General features: G+C 47.7%; 1 pseudogene; it reads left to right on the forward strand.

The window, feature by feature from the left end:
• Positions 1-500: 500 nt before the first annotated feature.
• Positions 501-1,189, forward strand: LOC147096165 (uncharacterized; annotated as a pseudogene).
• The last annotated feature ends 14,703 nt before the right edge of the window (positions 1,190-15,892 follow it).

Consider the following 15,892-nt stretch of genomic DNA (forward strand, 5'->3'; position numbering starts at 1 on the left):
TTCCATCAGGTTTTGCCCAATGTTATGAATTCCTCAGGGCTCAGCGCTTCCAAATTTATGTCAATTACATTCCAATATCTCACTAAATAATTGGGGCGTCCTCACAGTATGTCAAATACATTGAAGTTTCAATATCCTCCCAAGGACTCCAAAAAGTCCCAGTGATGCCTGAGTGATCTGCAGGAATGGGCTTCTACATGTACAAGAAGTGGACTAATCAAGCAAACTGTATCGCTGCTGAATGTAACCAAAAGGGATGCATCCGCCTCGGGAGGGGTTGAAGGTTTGAAGAATGCAATCAAATGGGATGCAGCCACCTAGGGAGAGGGAGGGGTTGAAGGTTTGAAGAATGCAACCAAATCTTTTCACACTCACACAGAAAGAATCGCAGCCGCTGGGAGCACGCGGAGGAGTTGCTTCTGGACCGTCCGCCTTGAGCTTACAAAAGGCGCGGCCGCCGCCGCTCGGCAGCTGGACTCGGCGCGGTGAGGAGTGCGGAGCACGGAGCAGCCGGGGAAGGAGCTGAGCGAGCGAAAAAATAAAATGGCTTCGGGCGACCAGACCAAAGGCCCGGCCCGAGACCGCAAGGCCAGGAAGAGGAGGAGCCCGCCCAAGGCGCGGACGGCAGGCGGGCCCACGGTGTCGGGCCACATCCAGCAGGCGGTGGCGGCTTCCAGGGAGCAGCGTGGCCTGTTGCTGGCCGCCGTCAAGCAGGTGCTATCGGCCGCCGGCTACGACGTGCCGCGCATCAACTGGCGGGTGAACCAGGCGGTGCATAGCCTGGTGACCGAGGGCTGACCGGTAGCGGGGCCTCGGGCTCCTTCCGCATCAGCCGGCAGCACCAGGAGGGCTAGAGTCGCCCGGCGGCCGCCGGCAGGAGAAGAGGAGCCGCCGCTTCCTCCGGCGCCAAAGGGCGGCCGCCAAGCGGGGCAGGAAGAGGAGCCCGGCCGGCAAGAACAAGCCCAGGAGGAGGCGGGAGGCCGGCGGCGGTAATCCTACTGCTCCCGCTCGCCAGAGAAAGGCCGAGAGGAGGGCGGGCGGGGTGCGCAAGGGGGCGAGGCCCGTCGGGCGGCCCAGGAAAGCGACCCGGGAGCCGCCGCCGGCCCCAGGTCCGCTCTAGGGGCAGGAAGCCCGGGAGCTGCCGAGACCAGAAGGCAGCAGCAGCCCCGCGGGCGGCGGCCAAGGCTGAAAACCCAAAGCAAAAATACTACTCGTGTGAAACAAAAAAAGCTCTTTTCAGAGCCACCAAGCCCTTCAGAAAGAGACATTGCTCGAATTTATCTGTGTGCGGTTGTATACGTAGATATTTTTCTTTAAAAAGTGTAGAAACATGATAGCGGGGATGGGTTTTTTTCTTTTTAAAATATTAATGGTTCCACGGATGAGGGACTTCAGTTCTGTGGAGAAGCTGGGGTTCTGCGGGTTGGAAGGTAGCAAATGTGACCCCACCATTTAAGAAAGCAGGGAGAGAGCAAACGGAACTGCAGACCCGTTAGCCTGACATCAGTAGTAGGGAAAATGCTGCAGTCTAGTGGTAACAGGGCACTTAGAAAATAATAATAGAATTGGACAGTCAACACTGATTTAAGAAAGGGAAATCATGTTTGACAAATCTGTTGGAGTTCTTTGAGGTTGTAACCAGCAGAATAGATAAGGGGAAACCAGTGGATGTGATATATTTGGATTTTCAGAAGGCACTCGATAAGGTGCCACACAAGAGGTTATTAAACAAAATTAGGGCTCATGGGATTGGGGGTAATATACTAGCATGGATTGAGGATTGGTTAACAGACAGAAAACAGAGTAGGAATAAACAGGCTATTTTCGGATTGGCAGGCTGTAACTAGTGGGGTACCGCAAGGATCAGTGCTTGGGCCTCAGCTGTCCACAATCTACATCAATGATTTGGATGAGAGGACCAAGTATAATATATCCAAGTTTGCTGATGATACAAAGCTGGGTGGGAATGTAAGTTGTGAAGAGGATGCAAAGGAGTCTTCAAGAGGATATAGACAGGCTAAGTGAGTGGGCAAGAACATGGCAAATGGAATATAATGTGGAGAAATGTGAAGTTATCCACTTTGGTAGGAAAAATAGATAAGCGTATTTTTTAACTGAAAGACTGACTTGCACCTTTCACAATCAACGGATGTCTCAAAGCACTTTACGGCCAATGAAGTACTATTTGAAGTGGAGTCACTTGTAATGTGGGAAACGCAGCAGCCAATTTGCGCACAGCAAGCTCCCACAAACAGCAAGGTGATAATGACCAGATAATCTGTTTTTGTTATGTTGGTTCAGGGATACATATTGGCCAGGACACCGGGGATAACTCTCCTAATCCTCTTTGAAATAGTGCCATGGGATCTTTTACGTCCACCTGAGAAAGCAGATGGGGCCTCGGTTTAACGTCTCGCCCAAAGGCGGCACCTCTGACATTGCAGCTCTTCCTCAGCACTGCACTGGAGCGTCAGCCTAGCTTTGTGCTCAAGTCCCTGGGGTGGGATTTGAACTTCACAACCTTCTGACTCGGAGGCGAGTGTGCTACCAACTGAGCCACAGCTGACGCGAGAGCTGACGGTGAGAGATTGGGAAATGTTGGTATACAGGGGGACCTGGGTGTCCTTGTACACGAATCACTGAATGTTAACCTGGTGGTGCAGCAAGCAGTTAAGAAAACAAATGGTTTGTTGGCCTTTATCATAAGAGGATTTGAGTAGAAGAGTAAATATGTCTTACTGCAATTATATAGGGCCCTGGTGAGACCACACCTGGAGTATTGTGTACAGTTTTGCTCTCCTTACCTAAGGAAGGATATGCTTACCATAGAGGGAGTGCAATGAAGGTTCACCAGACTGATTCCTGGAATGGGGGGGGGGGTTGTCCTATGAGGAGAGATTGAATAGACTAGGCCTATATTCTCTGGAGTTTAGAAGAATGAGAGGTGATCTCATTGAAACATACAAGATTCTGACAGGGTAGATACAGGGAGGATGTTTCCTCTGGCTGGGGAGTCTAGAACCAGGGATCACAGTCTCAGAATAAGGGGTCGGCCATTTAGGACTGAGGATGAGAAATTTCTTCACTCAGAGGGTGATGAATCTTTGGAATTCTCTACCCCAGAGGGCTGTGGAGGCTCAGTCGTTGAGTATAGTCAAGATAGATTGATAGATTTTTGGATATTATGGGAATCAAGGAATATGGGGATCGGGTGGGAAAGTGGAGTTGAGGTAGAAGATCAGTCATGATCTTATTAAATGGCGGAATCGAGGGGCTGAATGGCCGACTCCTGCTCCTATTTCTTATGTTAAGGGTCAGTAACCAGAGGACACAGATTTAAGGTGATTGGCTAAAGGACCAGGGGGTAGGTGAGAATTTTTTTTACACAGTGCATGGTGATGATCTGGGATGCAGTGCCTGAAAGGATGGCGGAAGCAGGTTCAATAGTAACTTTCAAAAAGGGAATTGGATAAATACTTGGAGGGGAAATATATTGCAGGTCAATGGGGAAGGAGTGGGACTAATTGGACAGCTTTTTCAAAGAGCCGGCGCAGGAACGATGGGCCTAAAGGCCTCTGCTGTATGATTCTAGGGCCTAGAAATTCGGTATAGCCGCGTTTGGGGCGCTAGTCCTGGCGATGCGCAAAGTTTAGCACCAGGCACAATTTAGCACCACCTAGCGTGATATTGGGTTGCAGCGCCCCTAAAGGTGATTGTGGCGCTAAATCAGGCGGTGCATGCTACTCTTAAGGCGCGAACCCGGCGGCGCAACCCAATTTCGCGGCGGCGGGGCACAGTGAGGGTGCTGTCAATAATCACTTTCCCTGAGACACACTGGCGCCGGCCAGCTCTTAAAGGGGCAGGTCAATTGGCATCACCAGACACACTCACTGCCTTGTAGGCCTTCAAAGTGGTGGGAGCCTACCTGTGGCGCACCAGCCTAGCAAGACATGGAAAGGGTGAGGCAGAGGGCGGAACGCCTCACTGATGAGGCATTGGATGCTTTGGTTGGCGCAGTGGAATCAAGGCCAAGGAAGATGGTCGGAATGTGATTTACGTTTTGGACAGTCTCCCGGGTGTGAGAGGCAGTTATGTGTCAGTGTATTAGTTTTGCTTTCTGTTGCCATAGCTTTCTCATGTTTGAAGGAACCACATTTTGTGTAATGAAACACTTTCTTCATTTACAATGGCCATGCCTTCTATTTACATGCATCTTGTCCTTCACAGGCTTGGGGGTATCAGACCGGTTCCATTCCTGTTCTTGGAATGGTAGCAAGCATTCCGTGAGAGGGGCCTAGAAGCTACTTCTGATCAGCCTCTGACGCGCAGCCTGAGAAGAGCCGCTCGCGTAGAAGTTCAGGCCAGCAGGCATCTTCTCAGCCACCGACAGAGATTTCCTGCACCTTATCTGAGGCTGCAGATCTGGCTGAAGCAGCTGGCACAGCTCAGTCACCACCTCCTTTCTAAATCGCAGCCTTCTGACACACTGCTCCTCCGGCATGTTCATGTAGGAAAACTGCAGTCGGAAAACCCTGCCAGCGTAAGGTCTGCTGTGGTGACGTCTGTAGGCCCTCCTCCATCTGGCCATGCCCGCCCCCCCCTCCCAGCGTCTCAGTGCCCTTTCCAGATGATTCAGCAGCAGGATGTTCCCCTCCAATGCAGCCCCCATAATAAGTGCCCACATGAAGGTTCCCCCTTGTCAAGGCTCACCAACAGAAAGGTGATGGTCAGAAGGCTGAAGATCATCTGCCTGCGCTGGCTCAGTGGTCAAATGGCTCTGTGTGCAGCTCAGCAACTCTTTGTAGCTCTCGAGGAAGTTGTGCTCCAAAAATGGCTGCCGCTTTTAAACCACACCAGTCCCCTTTAAATAACGCTCCTCCAGCCCGAGAGCGACTTGGTAAGGTAAGCTGTCACTATTAGCGGCAGGCGCTACGGAGGGGGGCGCCACTGAATTTCTGGTCCGGGGCACCCAAAAGGCGTTGCACACTCAAATGACATCATAATCAGCCTGCGCCCATGAGCGGGCGCTAAGATTTAGCGCCGGCGCTAAATGCATGCTCAATATGGGGCGAGGCACCTTGCGCCCGCCCGGAAATTGGCTAACGCCCCACTTCTCGGCCTCTTTAGGCATTACTCGGTGGCGCTAACAACCAAATCTCTCCCCCTAGGTCTTCACAGTGACTCATGACCCCAACCATTGTGTCTGGTGATTAACATCCAAGTACAGCACTGGCATATGTGATATCTGTCTGGTTATGCCAGCTCATACTGACTGTCAAGAAAAACACAGGTAAGCCCTGCTTGACCCAACCAGCATTCTCCAAGCCACCAGCTGTGCCATCCAAGCTTCTGGCATTGTCTGAAGAAGAAGACTTGCATTTATATAGTGCCTTTCATGACCACCGGACGTCTCAAAGCCCTTTACAGCCAATGAAGTACTTTTTTGAAGTGGAGTCACTGTTGTAATGTGGGAAACATGGCAGCCAATTTGTGCACAGCAAGCTCGTACAAACAGCAATGTGATAATGACTAGATAATCTGTTTTTTTGGTTGAGTGATAAATATTGGCCAGGACACCAGGGATAACTCCCCTGCTCTTCTTTGAAGTAGTGCCACGGGATCTTTTTCATCCACCTGAGAGGGCAGACGGGGCCTCGGTTTAACAACTCATCCGAAAGACGGCACTTCCAACAGTGCAGCACTCCCTCAGCATTGCACTGGGAGTGTCAGCCTAGCTTTGTGTGCTCAGGTCCCTGAACCCACAACCTTCTGACTCAGAGGCGACTGTGCTACCAACTGAGCCACAGCTGACACTCAAGGGAAGGAAGGGTAATGTATGTTGGCTTTTACTCCAAGGGGGTTAGAGTGCAAGAGTAAGGAAGTCTATCTGCAATTCTCCAGGGCTTTAACGAGACCACACCTGGAGTACTGTGCACAGTTTTAGTTTCTGTACCTAAGGAAGGATATACTCGCCTTCGAGGCGGTGCAACGAAGGTTCACTAGATTGATTCCTGGGATGAGAGGGTTGTCTTATGAGGAGAGATTGAGTAGATTGGGACTATAGTCTCTGGAGTTTAGAAGAATGAGAGGTGATGTCATTGAAACATAAGATTCTGAGGGGGATTGACAGGGTAGATGCTGAGAGATTGTTTCCCCTGGCTGGAGAGTCTAGAACGAGAGGGTCTCAGGATAAGGGGTCGGCCATTTAGAACTGAGATGAATTTCTTTACTCAGAGGGTTGTGAATCTTTGGAATTCTCCACCCCAGAGGTCTGTGGATGCTCAGTCAATTGTGTTTTCTTTATTTATGGGATGTGGGCTTCGCTTTATTGCCCATCCCCAGTTGCCCTGCAGTCCGTGTGGTGAAGGTCCTCCCACGGTGTTGTTAGGCAGGGAGTTTCGGGGTTTTGACCCAGCGACGACGAACGATCGGCGATAAACTTCTAAGTCAGGATAGTGTGTGACTTGGAGGGGAACTTGGAGGTGGTGGTGTTCCCATGCGCCTGCTGCCCTTGTCCTTCTAGGTGGTAGAGGTCGCGGGTTTGGGAGATGCTGCCGAAGAAACCTTGGCAAGTTGCTGCAGTGCATCTTGTCGATGGTACACACTGCAGCCACGGTACACCGGTGGTGGAGGGAGTGAATGTTTAAGGTGGTGGATGGGGTGTCAATCAAGAGGGCTGCTTTGTCCTGGATGGTGTCAAGCTTCTTGAGTGTTGTTGGTGCTGCACTCATCCAGGCAAATGGAGAGTATTCCATCACACTCCTTACTTGTGCCTTGTAGATGTTGGCAAGGCTTTGGGGAGTCAGGAGGTGAGACACTCGTCACAGAATACCTAGCCTCTGACCTGCTCTTGTTGCCACAGTATTTATGTGGCTGGTCTAGCTAAGTTTCTGGTCAATGGTGATGGTGGGGGATTTGGTGATGGTAATGCCATTGAATGTCACGGGGCGGTGGTTAGACTCTCGCTTGTTGGAGATAGTCATTGCCTGGCACTTCTGTGGCACAAATGTTACCTGCCACTTATCAGCCCAAGTCTGAACATCGTCCAGGTCTTGTTGCATACGGGCATGGACTGCTTCATTATCTAAGGAGTTGTGAATGGCATTGAACACTGCAGTCATCAGCAAACATCTCCATTTCTGACCTTATGTTGGAAGGAAGGTCATTGATGAAGCAGCTGAAGATGGTTAGCCCAAGGACACTGCCCTGAGGAACTCCTGCAGCGATGTCCTGTGGCTGTGATAATTGACCTTCAACCACCACAACCACCTTCCTTTGTGCTAGGTATGACTCCAGCCAGTGGAGAGTTTCCCCCCCAATTCCCATTGACTTCAGTTTTACTAGGGCTCCTTCATGCCACACTCGGTCAAATACTGCTTTGATGTCAAGGGCAGTCACTCTCACTTCACCTCTGGAATTCAGCTCCTTTTTCCATGTTTGGACCAAGGCTGTAATGAGGTCGGGAGCTGAGTGGTCTTGGTGGAACCCAAACTGGGCATCACTGAGCAGGTTGTTGGTGAGTAAGTGCCGCTTGATAGCACTGTCGATGACACCTTCCATCACTTTGCTGATGATTGAGAGTAGACTGATGGGGCAGTAATTGGCCAGATTGGATTTGTCCTGCTTTTTGTGCACAGGACATACCTGGGCAGTTTTCCACATTGTTGGATAAATGCCAGTGTTGTAGCTGTACTGGAACAGCTTGGCTAGTTCTGGAGCACAAGTCTTCAGCATGACAGCCAGGATATTGTCGGGGCCCATATCCTTTGTTGTATCCAGTGCGCTCGACCGTTTCTTGAAGTCACATGGAGTGAATCGAATTGACTGAAGACTGGCTTCTGTGATGGTGGGGACCTCAGGAGGAGGCCGATATGGATCATCCACTCGGCACTTCTGGCTGAAGATGGTTGCAAATGCTTCAGCCTTGTCTCTTGCACTCATGCTGAGCTCCACCATGATTGAGGATGGGGATATACATGGAGCCTCCTCCTCCCGTTAGTTGCTAAATGGTCCACCACCATTCATGACAGGATGTGGCAGGACGGCAGAACTTTGATCTGATTCGTTGATTGTGGGGTCGCTTAGCCCTGTCTATAGCATGCTGCTTCTGCTTTTTAGCCTGCATGTAGTCCTGTGTTGCAGCTTCCCCAGGTTGGCACCTCATTTTTAGGTACACCTGGTGCTGCTCCTGGCATGCTCTTCTACACTCCTTATTGAGCCAGGGTTGGCCCCCTGGCTTGATGGTAATGGTAGAGTGAGGGATATGCCGGGCCATGAATTTACAGATTGTGGTGGAATACAATTCTGCTGCTGCTGATGGCCCACAGCACCTCATGGATGCCCAGTTTTGAGCTACTAGATCTGTTCTGAATCTATTCCATTTAGCACGGTGGTAGTACCACACAACATGATGGAGGGTGTCCTCAGTGTGAAGACAGGACTTTGTCACAACAATGACTGTGCAATGGTCACTGCTACCAATACTGTCGTGGACAGATGCATTTGCGATAGGTAGTTTGTTGAGTACAAGGTCAAGTAGGTTTTTCCCTCGTGCTGGTTCTCTCACCACCTGCCGTGCGCCCAGACTGGCAATTATGTCCTTCAGGACTTGGCCAGCTCAGTCAGTACTGGTGCTACCGAGCCACTTTTGGTGATGGACATTGAAGTTCCCCACCCAGAGTACATTCTGTGCCCTTGCTACTCTCAGTGCTTCTTCCAAGTGGTGTTCAACATGGAGGAGTACTGATTCATCAGCTGAGGGAGGGCGGTAGGTGGTAATCAGCAGGAGGTTTCCTTGCCCATGCTTGACCTGAAGCCATGAGACTTCATGGGGTCCCGAGTCAATGTTGAGGACTCCCAGGGCCACTCCTTCCCGACTGTATACCACGGTGCCGCCACCCCTGGTGGGTCTGTCCTGCCAGTGGGACAGGACATACCCAGGGGTGGTGATGGAGGAGTTTGGGATTGCTTGTCTAGTCTGAGGGACAGCTCTCCCACAAGTCTCCAGATGTTGGCGAGGAGGACTTGCAGGGTCGGCTGGGCTGGGTGTGCCGTTGTCGTGTCCGTAGCCCATAGCCAAGGTCGATGCCGGGTGGTCTGTCCAGTTTTATTCTTATAATTGTTCTTGTGTTTCATAGCAGTTTGTTACAACTGAGTAGCTTGCTAGGTCATTTCAGACGAGCAGTTAAGAGTCAACTGCATTGCTGTGGGTCTGGAGTCAAATATAGGCCTTCCAGGTAGATTTCCTTCCCTAAAGGACATTAGTGAAACAGATGAGTTTTTAACAAGAATCCAATAGTTTTATGGCCACCATTACTGATACTAGCTTTTTAATTCCATTAATTAATTTAATTAACTGAATTTAAATTCCACAGCTGCCACCGTGGGAGTTGAACTCATTACCACTATGCTACCATTCCCGTTGAGTATATTCAAGGCTGAGATCGATAGAGTTTTGGACACTAGGGGAATCAAGAGATATGGGGGAATAGGGCGGGAAGGTGGAGTTGAGGTCGATGATCAGCCATGATCTTATTGAATGTATGGCCGCATGGCCGACTCCTGCTCCTAATTCATATGTACTTATGACACAGCAGTTCAATTTTGTTTGGAGGATGGCATGTTCGTGAAAACTTGGAGGAAGTAATCATTATTTCACTTTGGTTTCATTATTAAACCATTGTCGGGTCACACATGTTCACTATGAGCTTGTTGGTTCTAGATATGTATTTAACCTGCACAATCAGTGTTATGCCTTTAATGGTGTCGCACTTGTTCTCTATTGAAGAGTTGTGGAACAGCCTGCCTCATTATATCCCCTGGATCTTGGTATTTCTGAATCCCAGATAACATAAGAAATAGGAGCAGGAGTAGGCCAATTGGCCCCTCGAGCCTGCTCCGCCATTCAATAAGATCATGGCTGATCTGATCCTAACCGCCAATCCACTATCACAGAACCATCTCCTGAATCTAACAGAATTAGACACACAAAATAGGAGCAGGATCAGGCTACACGGTCCCTGGGCCCGCTCTGCTACCCACAGGGCCATGACCGATCAGAACCTAGACTCATGTCCAAATTCCTGCCCGCTCCCCGTAACCCTTAATTCCCTTTACTTCTAGGAAACTGTCTATTTCTGTTTTAAATTTATGTAATGATGTAGCTTCTACAGCTTTTTGGGGCAGCATATTCCATGGACCTACCACCCTCTGAGTGAAGTAGTTCCTCCTCATCTCAGTTTTGAAAGAGCAGCCCCTTATTCTAAGACTATGCCCCCTAGTTCTAGTTTCACCCATCATCGGGAACATCTTCCGATCCAACCCCTTCACAATCTTATATGTTTCAATAAGATCGCCTCTCATTCTTCTGAACTCCAATGAGTAGAGTCCCAATCTACTCAACCTCTCCTCATATGTCCATCCCCTCATCCCCGGGATTAACCGAGTGAACCTTCTTTGTACTGACTCGAGAGCAAGTATGTCCTTTCTTAAGTATGGACACCAAAACTGTACGCAGTATTCCAGGTGCGGTCTCACCAATACCTTGTACAACTGAAGCAATACCTCCCTATTTTTATATTCTATCCCCTAGCAATGAAAGCCAACATTCCATTGGCCTTCTTAATCACTTGCTGCACCTGCATACTAACCTTTTGAGATTCGTGCACCAGGACCCCCAGATCCCTTTGTACTTCAATACTTTCCAGTTTCTTGCCATTAAGATAATAACTTGCTCTACGATTTTTCCTGCCAAAGTGCATAACCTCACACTTTCCAGTATTGTATTCCATCTGCCAAATCTCTGCCCACTTACTTAGCCTGTTGATGTCCCCTTGCAGGTTTTTATGTCCTCCTCACTCACTACTTTCCCTCCCATCTTAGTATCATCTGCAAACTTTGATATGTTACACTCGGTCCCCTCCTCCAAATCGTTAATATAGATTGTAAAGAGTTGGGGACCCAGCACTGACCCCTGCAGAACACCACTAGTTACTGATTGCCAGTCTGAGAATGAACCATTTATCCCAACTCTCTGCCTTCTGTTAGATAGCCAATCCTCTATCCATGCCAGAATATTCTCCCAATCCCGTGATTTTTTATCTTAAGCAATAATCTTTTGTGTGGCACCTTGTCAAATGCCTTTTGGAAGTCTAAATACACTACGTCCACTGGTTGCCCTTTATCCACCCTATACGTTACTTCCTCAAAGAACTCCAGCAAATTTGTCAAACATAACTTCCCCTTCATAAAACCATGCTGACTTTGTCCTATTAAATTATGATTATCCAAATGTCCTGTTACTGTCTCCTTAATAATGGACTCCAAAATTTTACCTACCACAGATGTTAGGCTAACCGGTCTATAGTTTCCAGCCTTCTGTCTACTGCCCTTTTTAAATAAGGGTGTTACATTAGCAGTTTTCCAGTCTGCCGGGACCTTTGCCGAGTCCAGGGAGTTTTGGAAAATTATTACCAATGCATCCACAATCCCTACCGCCACTTCCCTCAAGACCCTAGGATGTAAGCCATCCGGTCCAGGTGATTTATCCGCCTTGAGTCCCATTATTTTACCGAGTACCACTTCCTTAGTGAGTTTGATCGTGTTTAGCTCCTTCCCCCCCCTTTAGCCCCCTGTTTGTCCAGTGTTGGGATATCCTTAGTGTCTTCTACTGTAAAGACTGATGTAAAATATTCATTCAGTGTTTTTGCCATCTCCATATTTCCCACCATTAATTTCCCGGTCTCATCCTCTAAGGGACCAACATTTAGTTTAGCCACCCTTTTTTGTTTTATATAACTATAAAAACTCTTACTATCTGTTTTTATATTTTTTGCTAATTTACTTTCATAATCTATCTTCCCTTTCTTAATCAATCTTTTTGTTATTTTTTGCTGTCTTTTAAAGTTTTCCCAATCTATCCTCCCACTAGATTTGGCTACCTTATATGCCCTTGTTTTTAGTCGAATACTATCCTTCATTTCTTTACTTAGCCACGGATGGCTGTCTTTTCTCTTACACCCTTTTCTTCTCGGTGGAATATATATTTTTTGGAAGTTGTAAAATAACTCCTTAAATGTACACCACTGATCATGTATCGTCTTACCCTTTAATCTATTTTCCCAATCCACTCTACTCAATTCCGCTCTCATACCTTCATAGTCTCCTTTATTCAAGCTTAGCACACTTGTTTGAGATCCAACCTTCTCACCCTCTAATTGAATATGGAATTCAACCATGTTATGGTCACTCATTCCAAGTGGATCCTTTACTAGGACATCTTTAATTAATCCTGTCTCATTACACAGGACCAGATCTAAGGTTGCTTGCCCCCTGGTCGGTTCAGTTACATACTGCTCAAGAAACCCATCCCTAATACACTCAATGAACTCATCCTCAAGGCAGCCCTGCCCAATTTGATTTGTCCAATTAATATGATAGTTAAAATCCCCCATAATTATAGATGTTCCCTTATTACAAGCCTCAACTATTTCCTGATTGATACTCCGTCCAGCAGAGTTGCCACTGTTCGGAGGCCTATAGACTATGCCCACTAGTGCTTTTTTCCCCTTATTATTCCTTAACTCCACCCAAACTGTTTCATTATCCTGATCTTTTGACCCAATATCATTTCTCTGTATTACAGTGATTCCTTCCTTTATTAACATAGCCACCCCACCTCCCCTTCCTTCCTGACTGTCCTTCCTGATCGTTAAATAACCTGGTATGTTTAATTCCCAGGCATTGTCACCCTGCAGCCATGTTTCTGTAATGGCCACAAGATCATACCCATATGTAGTTATTTGTGCCATTAACTCGTCTATTTTGTTACGAATGCTACGTGCATTCAGATAGAGAACTTTCAAATATGTTTTGTGACACTTAGTTCCTGCTTTTGCCCTTTTTATTACTTTACCTTTTACTCCATACATTCTGCCCCTTCCTGACACGCTCTGGTTTTTAATTTCCCCACTGCTACCTAAGTCTATGACCTTCTCTGTTGTCATTTTTATTATTTGCTCTCTAGGAACCTCCCCCCCACTAGTTAGTTTAAAGCCCTCTCTACAGCCCTAGTTATATGATCCACCGGGACTCTAGTCCCAGCACTGGCCAAGTGAAGCCCGTCCCAACGGAACAGCTCCCTCCTGCCCCAGTACTGGTGCCAGTGTCCCAGGAAGCAAAACCCATTTCTCCCACACCAGTCTTTGAGCCACGCATTTAACTCTCTAATTTTATTTGTCCTAGACAAATTCGCTCGTGGCTCAGGTAATAATCCAGAGATTATTACCCTTGTAGTTCTGCTTTTTAATTTGGCCCCTAGCTGCTCAAACTCCCTCAGCAGAACCTCCTTCCTTGTCCTATCTATGTCGTTGGTACCAACATGGACCACGACAACTGGATCCTCCCCTCCCACTCCAAGTTTCTCTCCTGGCACCGGGCAGGCAACACAGCCTTCGGGACTCTCGCTCGGCTGCAAAGAACTCTATCTATCCCCCTAACGATACCACTACAACATTTCTTTTAACTCCCCCCACTTGAATGGCCCCCTGCTCCACGGTGCTGTGGTCAGGTTGCTCATCCTCCCCGCAGTCCCTGTTCCCATCCTCACAGGGAGTAAGAGCCTCGAACCTGTTGGACAAGTGCAAGGGCTGCGGCTCCTCCAACACTACCTCCTGGATCCCCGTACCTGCCTCACTTCTAGTCACACCATCCTGACCCTGGCCACGGACTACATCTGAATTAATTAATCTAATTGGTGTGAATACCTCGTGATACACAGAGTCCAGTTAACTCTCCCCCTCCCTGATGTGTCTCAGTGTTTGAAGCTCGGACTCCAGCTCTTCAACACGGAGCCGGAGTTCCTCGAGCAGCCAACACTTACTGCAAATGTGATCACCAGCTCCCACATATTGCAGCAGCAACACATCACCTGATCTCCCATTCTATGTAATTAATTAAATTTATTAATATTATTCTTAAATACCCTCTGCCCCAATTCTAGATGGTGAATATCACACCTTAGAAACTATAAACCAAAGAGATTTAAGCTTAAAAAGGGAGAAAAACTTACCAACCAATCACTTACCCGCTTTCTGGTGACGTCACACTTGGATTACTTTTTACCTCTCTCCTTCCCTCCGAGTTCCCAGACTGGAGACTGGTACACCTTACCTGGTCTCTGGGGCGTTTATAGCCCCGCTGCTGCCGCTCGAGATTCCCGCCGACGCACTGAGGCCTTACCTGGTCTCTGGGGCGTTTATAGCCCCGCTGCTGCCGCTCGAGATTCCCGCCGACGCACTGAGGCCTTACCTGGTCTCTGGGGCGTTTATAGCCCCGCTGCACTGAACTTGATCATTGTACTGTTGCTCTCTCCAAGGGTGCAACATTTTCCACTTCCTGTATATCCATATCCTGGCTGATTCATTTCCGAATCCCAGGTCCGAGTGAGCACTGCCTCTTGTGTCTTCCTCGATGCACTTGAAGCAGTCATATTTTACATTTACCTAATCTCACTCTAAACCACTTTGGTTTTCCCACTTTATATTCGTTTTTTTTTTTAATTCATTCGCAAGTTGTGGGCAAGGTCAGCATTTATTGCCCATCCCTAATTGCCCTTAAGGTGGTGGTGAGCCGCCTCCTTGAACCGCCGCTGTCCTTGTGGCGAAGGTACTCCCACAGTGTGACTTTGTCATAGTGGTTTGGTACAACTGAGTGGTTTGCTAGGCCATTTCAGAGGGCAGTTAAGAGTCAACCACATTGCTGTGGGTCTGGAGTCACATATAGGCCAGACCAGGTAAGGACGGCAGATTTCCTTCCCTAAAGGACATTAGTGAACCAGATGGGTTTTTACAACAATCCGTTACTTACATGGTCACCCTTACTGATACTAACTTTTTTAGTCCCGTTTTATTTAATTAACTGCATTTAAATTCCACAGCTGCCGTGGTGAGATTTGAACTGATGTCTCCGGATCGAAGTCATCCATTGGGAGAACTTTCCTGTTCTCCCATAACCTTCCTATCACTTCAGAGAGCAAATTATCTTTCTTATTCTGACCTGAAGTCTGCAGCACACTCCTGGTGCCAGTTTAGGTTTTGTTGTGTTAGAAATATCTAGGTGGATTTGTTCATCATATAGATTTCAACACCTTACCGGATCAATTTCATGTACCTGTCAACTGCCTCTGACATATAACCCTTACACCAGCTCCTTCGCTGTCCACTCTTATCATCTTGGAACACTTTATACCCCTGAGTATAATAGGAAACATAGGAACTGGGTGTTTTGATTTCTTTTTGGGTTCAATAAAGACTCATTTCTGAAAGAGAATGTTGTTTAATCTAAAGTCTTGTTCAAGACTTTCTACAGCTTTTTACAGGACACACTATGCTGTGATGCATCTAGAATGAAACTGAAAGTAAAACTCCTCTGGACTGCTTGTCTCTCACATGACCTCTGCTGGTCAGGCACAAGTAATCAAAAACACAGACAAATATGCTGTAAGGCATAAGTAATCAAACACAGACAAATATCATCACACTTTGCTGATATCATTACACTGGGCCATTCATCCCCACAGCATTCCATCATTCAATTAGATCACGGCTGATCTGAACCTTGACTCCATTTAACCGCTTTTGCTCCATCCCCCTTGATAGCATTAGCTAACAAAAATCAATTAATATCAGTCTTGAAAATTTCAATTGACACAGCAACCACCGCCTTTTGGAGGAGTGAATTGCAGATTTCCGCTATCCTTTGTATGAAAACATGCTTCCTGATTTCACTCCTAAACAGCCTGGCTGTAATTTTAAGATTATGTCCCCTTGTTCTGGATTCTCCCAACAGAGGCGATAGTTTTTCTGTATCTGCGCTATCAAATCATTTTTAAACC

This window comes from Somniosus microcephalus, unplaced genomic scaffold (genome assembly GCF_052327205.1).
Source record: "Somniosus microcephalus isolate GS21.2 unplaced genomic scaffold, FLI_Smic_1.0 unresolved_chr1, whole genome shotgun sequence".
NCBI lineage: Eukaryota > Metazoa > Chordata > Chondrichthyes > Squaliformes > Somniosidae > Somniosus > Somniosus microcephalus.